Raw genomic sequence first — 6,611 nt, 5'->3', positions numbered from 1 at the left:
TCCTCTCAGCCACCCCCCTCAGGGCCAGCAGGGTCCCAGGTCTGCTAACACCCTATTGGCTAAATGAAAACATTGGCTGAGCCCAACGATGGGGGCCTGTGCTCTGCCTCATCCAGCAAGGGCTAAAGTGTGGGGCCTGGTACCAGACTGGGCACAGCATGCACGTTTAGGGCTCCTGATTTCCTCCTCATCTGTACATGTTTGGACGTTCTTTTCTAAAGCCTGGTTGTGGGTCTTGGACTATTAATCAGGTAGGTTTTCCTGAGTACTCCACTGCCCCTAACATAGTGGTCAGGGCTTGCTGTGCACCAGTGTAGACCTGATGTCCGCACTCTGCGTCATGCATGCTGTGCATATGTGGCCTCCCACTACTCCTGGGAGGCCCTGTCTAGGGCCGAGGAACCTGCCAGGTGTCCCTAGATCAGGAAGCGATGGGCCCAGACCTCCCTCGGACTCATGTCCGGGTGCCCTCCCTGCCCATCTGCTCCGAGCCCTGGTAATGGGTCCACATCCCTTGCTCTGTGGCCACTTGAGAGCCTGTACTTGAAGGGCCTCATGCGTCTGGGCTGCTTCTAATCCAGAGTAGAAGGGGGCAGTATAGGTTCCTGGCAGTTTGGAGCCAGGTCCTTGGTGGGCATTCCATGGCCCACAGACCTCTGAGCCAACAGCACAATCCTTTCTTCTCTACAGACAAACCCAGGAGAGTGGCATCAAGGAGTCTGTTTCCTGGGGTACTCAGAGGACCCAGGAGATACCCTATGAGGCAAGGACAACCCTGGAGCGTGGCCACTCTACAGAGATCCCAGTGGTGCAGCCAGGAAAACAGGTGAGGGCTCCCAGGTCTGGGAAGCCAGGCTGGGGATGGGGGATGAGATAAGGATTGGGGTGAGACAGGGATGGTGGGAGATGGCAGGAGTATGGCGCGGATCCCAGGATGGGGGAGAAGGTGAGAGTGGGGTGGGGGCTGGTGTGACTGCAGGCTGCTATATCCCCAGGCTTTGGAGGTCCAGATCAGAGCATGGCCCTGAGAGGTCCTGACGGGGAGCCCCAACCCGGACTGGAGAGCCAGGGACGAGCGGCCTCCATGCCTCGACCGGCTGCAGAGACTCAGGTGGGTGGTCTGGGAGGGTCAGGGTCATGGGAGGGTGGGGGAGTGGGGGATGAGGAGACCTGGCTTGGAGAGGGCTTGTGTCCTGCGTGAGGGCTCCCTACCTGCACTGCAGCCTGGACACTGTCAGCCCTGTTGGGAGCTCCCAGGATGATGGTCTCAAGAGGTGCAGCCAGAGTTCTCAGAGGCCTGCCAGGAATCCCCACCACCCACCTGTGCTCAGCCTCCTGCTGTGGCTCTGGGGCTTCCATCTCCCAGCCCAGTGTCCTTGACCCAGACTCTCCCTCACTTTAGGACATCCCTTTCCCACGCCAGCCTGCATTGCCCCCCCCTGGCCTCCCCGCCATGCACACGGTGCCTCACACCTTGGTCCTCCCTTTTCCGCATTGATGCTCTGGGGATGACCTGCCCTGTTCTTTATTTTTTTTAAGATTTTATTTATTTTATTTGAGAGAGAGAATGAGAGAGAGCGAGCACATGAGAGGGTGGAGGATCAGAGGGAGAAGCAGACTCCCTGCTGAGCAGGGAGCCCGATACGAGACTCGATCCTGGAACTCCAGGGTCATGACCTGAGCTGAAGGCAGTCGCTTAACCGACTGAGCCACCCAGGTGCCCGACCTGCCCTGTTCTTTCTCTGGACTCTTGAGGCGGCACCACCTCCATCCCCTGCTCCTTCGGGGATGCTTTGATTACCGAGCAGTAAGCTCCAGGGCAAGGGGGCTGTGGGCCCATTCACAAGGTCTGAGAGAGGGGCCTGCAGACCTGAGGCTGTGTCAGGGGGCCCTGCTTTCACTTCCTGGGATGGTGAGGGGCTTTAGAGGGGCATGTCCTCCAGCCGGGGACCTTCAATGTTTGCCTGAGGCTGGCCCTGTCCCTGCCTCCTATTGTGGTTCCTGGTTCTGCACATTCCAAATGACTTCATTCTCTAAAGTTGACTTTGCCTCCCATTGGTGATGGCTCCCGCCCTCTTCCCCTTCCTGAGCCTGGCCTGCTGGGAGGCCAGCTTGTGGACGCCGAGTGGAGGCTGTGGGTCAGCTCTCCTTGGAGGGCCCCTTTCCGCAGGTCCCGATTTCAGCCCAGGGCAGGATCCCCATGGCCCTGGACCAGCAGAGCCATCACACGCAGCCACCCCTCAGGGTTCTCCCAGCCAGGCCCGCAGCCTCCCTCTTCCTGGCATTCTCCCTGTCCCCCAGGGACACTGAGGCCAACAGCTCTCTGGGTTCCGCTGGCAGAGACGGACAGCACCTTGTGCAGTGTGATCTGGGAGAAAGGGTGGACCTGGGTGGGGAAGAGCTTTCTGGGGAGAGGGAGGGGCCTGGTGGTTCCTGAACCCCAGGCCTTCAGTGCCTCCCTGGAGCCTGCCCCAGGCCCCTCTCTCAGACTGTGTGTCAACCCACATCCCACCCACAGCCGGCCCCCAACGCCAGCCCCATGAAGCCCTCCACCTCCACACTGGCGCCCCAGCGTCCCCACGTGGCTCATCTCTGCAGCGCTGCCCTGGACCGTGCCCCAGCCAGCCAGGTTGTGCCCCATCACCACCACCGCTGCCATCGCTGCAGGGACAGGAAGCAGATGTCCTTGGAGAAGTGGCCCAGCCTGTCTGCAGACACAGATGGCGGTGCGTGCGGGGGTCCCTCCTGTGGCCAGCGCCTGAGGCATTCCTTTCTGTGCCTCCACCATCCAAATGGCCCTGAGTAGGGGGCTGTGAGTCCCAGGTCTGGGGACCAGGCAGGAACCTCCACGCACCTCAGCTCTCCCCCTGTGTCCCCTGCTGGCCCTGGGACTGGGTCTGGGCTGGGGTCTGTCTCCCCACCTGGTTCGCTGTGCTGACTTCCACTCTTCCTGGCCAGCACCCAGTAGTACTGCAGGGCCAGGCCCACCCCCAGGAGAGGGGCCCACAGGCTGCCGGAGGGAGCGCAGACAGGAGCGGGGCTGGTCTCAAGAGCAGAGGCATCCCTCTTCCTCTTCCTCGGAGAAGCAGCGTTTCTACTCCAGGGCAGCAGCTCCTGGAAGGAGGGGCCCCGGCTTTGGGGCCAGCTGGGGGGAGGCCCCGCGGCTCCCCCCCACCCCTCCGCCCCCACCTCCTCTTTCGTGCTGGACGAATTCCTAAAGCCCTTTCAGAGAGGGACGTGCTCTCTCTGTCCCCTTGTACGCTGCCTGCCTGGGTCTCGTACCACAGACCCTACACGGGAAGTCGCTGCATGTGCTGAGTGGGACCCTGTCAGTCTGAATTCTGTGTGATGGCTCCCCGTGTCTGGGGGGTGTGCCCGGGGCCACTTTTAGGAGTTTTGGATCTGGTAGAGACCATCCTTTATCCACGTGTGTGGTATGGAGCCCGGCATGTTTACACGCCTGGCCAGATAAGACAGAGTTGATGGTCAACCGCAGTAGCCTCGGGAGCCCGGCCTGTGCCTCCGTGCATTCTTGTCGGTGTCCACAAACACAAACACATCCAGCGTGGCTCTTTGTACCTGAAACAGCAGGTGGACAACAGAAATACACTCACACTCTCTCTGTCCTCTCCCAGATGCTGTCAACATTGACAGGGACCAAATCTGGATAACATTCTTGCTGTTGGTTTTGGTTTTTAATCGAAACACCCTTCCCTCTTTTGTCAATTCCATACACTTGATCTAGAAAGAAGAGAAAAACAGAAAAATGGGGAAGGAAATAATAACAGAACTTAAAAAAAAATCCAACCTGTAGGAAGCTCTCAGCTCTTTGGTGTGTGTGCGTGTGTGTGTGTGTGTGTGTGTGTGTGTGTGTGTGTGTGTGTGTGTGGCTTGTGCGAGGAGATGCTCTTGCGTCCAGCCTGGGTGGCCCCCAGCTCCGCTGGCTTCTGCTGCTCTCGACCAAGTGCCTGATTTCTGAGCCCTCTCGTGCCAGGCTCCTGGGGGTTGTGATGTGAAGCCTGGGTGAAGCGTGGGTGAATCCTTGGAACTGTTTCCAGTTCCAAATATCAACCAAGTAGAAAGATGGTGTCCATGGAGAAAACACATATAACATCCAGTGGGACGGTTGTAGTTGGAAACGAAGCGACCATTTCCCTGTTTTCCTCTCACGAGTGAAAAGGTTTCCTGGGAAGCCACAGAGCAGTGTAGAGCGTGTCCTTGTATGGGGTGTTTTCAGTCTGTTCTACATCTGAATCTCAGGGACGGGATGCCTGCCAAAGCGGGCGTGGTATCTGTTGTGAAAGTTTCTTTTCAGATAATGCGAGAGAGAGGGAGAGGTCCTAGGAAGAGGGAGAGGTGGGGGAGTGGAGATGGACCAGGCGGGCAGGAAGGAGTGCCTGTGTCGGTGCAGGTGCGGGCACGTGGGATGCCCCAACTGAAATTAGGCCAAAATTCGAAGGAAGCGATGGGGCAAGGAGAGGATTGGCGACTGAGGCTCAGGTAGGAGCCATCTGAAGCCCAGCACTGTGGCAGAAGACTTGGGAAAGCAGGAAGCGAAAGGGAAATCCAACTTCATGGCCACTGTCAAAAGGGAAACACCGTAGGTAGGAGGCTGTGCATAAAATTCCGGGAGACCCTTTTTTTCATGAACAAAAGGAATATTTAGATGATTAGATTTTGGTGCATCCTCTGTGTTTGGAAATGTCAGATGATCTCTTCACTGTATCATTTGAGTGTTCCCATTGGCTTTTGCCCCATGACTCACCTTAAAGAAACTTGGCCTGTGATGTGTGTGTGCGTTTCTCTGTGTGGAATTGTGTCCCAGTGAGTGGATGTTGTTAACCCATAGGCCTATGCAACAAAAGACACACATTCAATAGAAATAAATCACGTAAGACCACCACCTGTTCTAGGGTTTCAGCATGATTGTGACCAAACCATTTTAGAGAATCTCCTTACTGGAAGGCACAACACTCTGAAACTTTAAGATTACAGAGTATTTTACTGCAATAGGAAATAACAACTGGAATGGTATCTCAGACTCTGCATGAGATAGCTCTGTTCCTGTTGAAAAGCAGAAGGATGTGTATTTTGATACAGATGTTTCATCTCTGGCCCATGTTATTGGGAATGTATCCATTCTGTGCAGAACCACAGCTGCTTCCCACGCCATGTTGGGTGGAGAATCACTGTTCTAGCCCCACACAGCCTCACCAGTCTGTCTGGATTCTTCTAGACACTGGAATTGGTGAAAACTACAGGGAGTGGGGGAAGAGATACTGTGTCTTATTTTCCTGACTTTGGATATTGTTTCTGTATCGTCTCTTCTCAGCTATCATGTTTCCACTGAGATCTCATAGTGAGTTGCCAAATTTGAAATGCATTAACCAGTTGTCTGCATCTGGACCAGTCAAGCAGTGGCTGTAGTTTGAATAAGTTATGTGTGCATGTAAAATATATACATATATACAGTATGTGCATGAAATGTATATCTTCGTACATTTTGTTACAATGTACTCATTTGTTAATTTTTAATTATATTTGATATAAATCAAAGGTTTGTTGCAAAACTTTATATTTAAGAACAGTGTCAAAACAAAAACCCAAAAAGAAGTCCCAACCATGCAACAAAACCTGGACCTGCTTTAAAACAATGCTGTGATTTACGAGTTTGCTGCCCGAATAATATTGATCACCCAGACTTTGGATTCTGCTATTGTTTCTACAATGACATTTTGTATGAATCAACGTCCTTGGATTAAAATAAAACTTAGCAAAAAATCAAAACAAACCCCACCATGCTGCTGGGTGATGTATGCAAGAGGTGTGGGAGGCAGCAACCTGTGCGTCCTCAGGAGGCAGGGCCACCTCCTTGGGCATGTGGGCAGGAATGCAGAGCTGAGCAGCTCTGGAGAAAATAACCCCCTAAAACTGATTTGGGCCTGTTCATGGTGCAAGTGTGGATCAGCCTGAGAATCTGGGTGGGGTTGGTGTGAGGGTCATGGGTTGGGGTCAGGGCCAGTGTCTGGATCAGGGTTAGGTTTAAGCATAATTGACTTTCTTCCCTCTCCTCCATCTCCCTGGGCCTCCAGGGTAGTCAGGACTCACCCAGGGTCACACACGAGTCAGAGGTGAGCTGGAGCATTGGTTTTCAGCCCTTCACTCCTGGGCTCAGACAGAAGAAAAGTGAAATGTCCACCTGATCCCTGACTGTTTGAGATCCAACTCATCCCCAGTCAGGGGTTATAGGGGGCCTCAGAGGTTATACAGGGTCCTTCCGCCCTCCCACCTGGGAGGGGTGCTGCTGGCCCCACTCTGCCTGGGAAGCCGCAAGTTCCAGCACAGCCCCACCCCACAAGGGCACTCTGTAGACACTAATGGATTCATATACGCCTGACTGCTGTGGCCTGCCCACCCCCATGTACAGCCTTCTTGTGGGTTGTTGGGGGCACCCCCTGGCGCTGGCTAGATCCTTCGTCCCATCTGATTGATCGGCAGGAAACAGGCAGTAGACAGGACAGCCCTTGTCCTCTGACCATCCAGGGAGGCATCTGTGGCCCTCCAGCTCAGGCCAGAAAGGGTCTTGACAACCTCCACAGCCATTACTGAGC

The 6,611-nt window shown here is 54.8% G+C and overlaps 1 long non-coding RNA gene across 1 annotated transcript; it reads right to left on the bottom strand.

The window, feature by feature from the left end:
• Window positions 1–3,673: 3,673 nt before the first annotated feature.
• Window positions 3,674–6,347, bottom strand: LOC141372177 (uncharacterized). The gene is made up of 2 exons (XR_012377481.1): window positions 6,109–6,347; window positions 3,674–3,741 (listed from the first exon to the last, which is right to left on the bottom strand). It is a non-coding gene; the product is annotated as an uncharacterized lncRNA (long non-coding RNA).
• Window positions 6,348–6,611: the final 264 nt, after the last annotated feature.

The sequence above is a fragment of the Callorhinus ursinus genome, unplaced genomic scaffold (genome assembly GCF_003265705.2).
Source record: "Callorhinus ursinus isolate GAN/ISIS: 27379988/994484 unplaced genomic scaffold, GSC_fseal_2.0 scaffold2098, whole genome shotgun sequence".
NCBI lineage: Eukaryota > Metazoa > Chordata > Mammalia > Carnivora > Otariidae > Callorhinus > Callorhinus ursinus.
The sequence above is the reverse complement of the archived record's forward strand: the minus strand, read 5'-3'. Positions and strand labels throughout refer to the sequence as shown.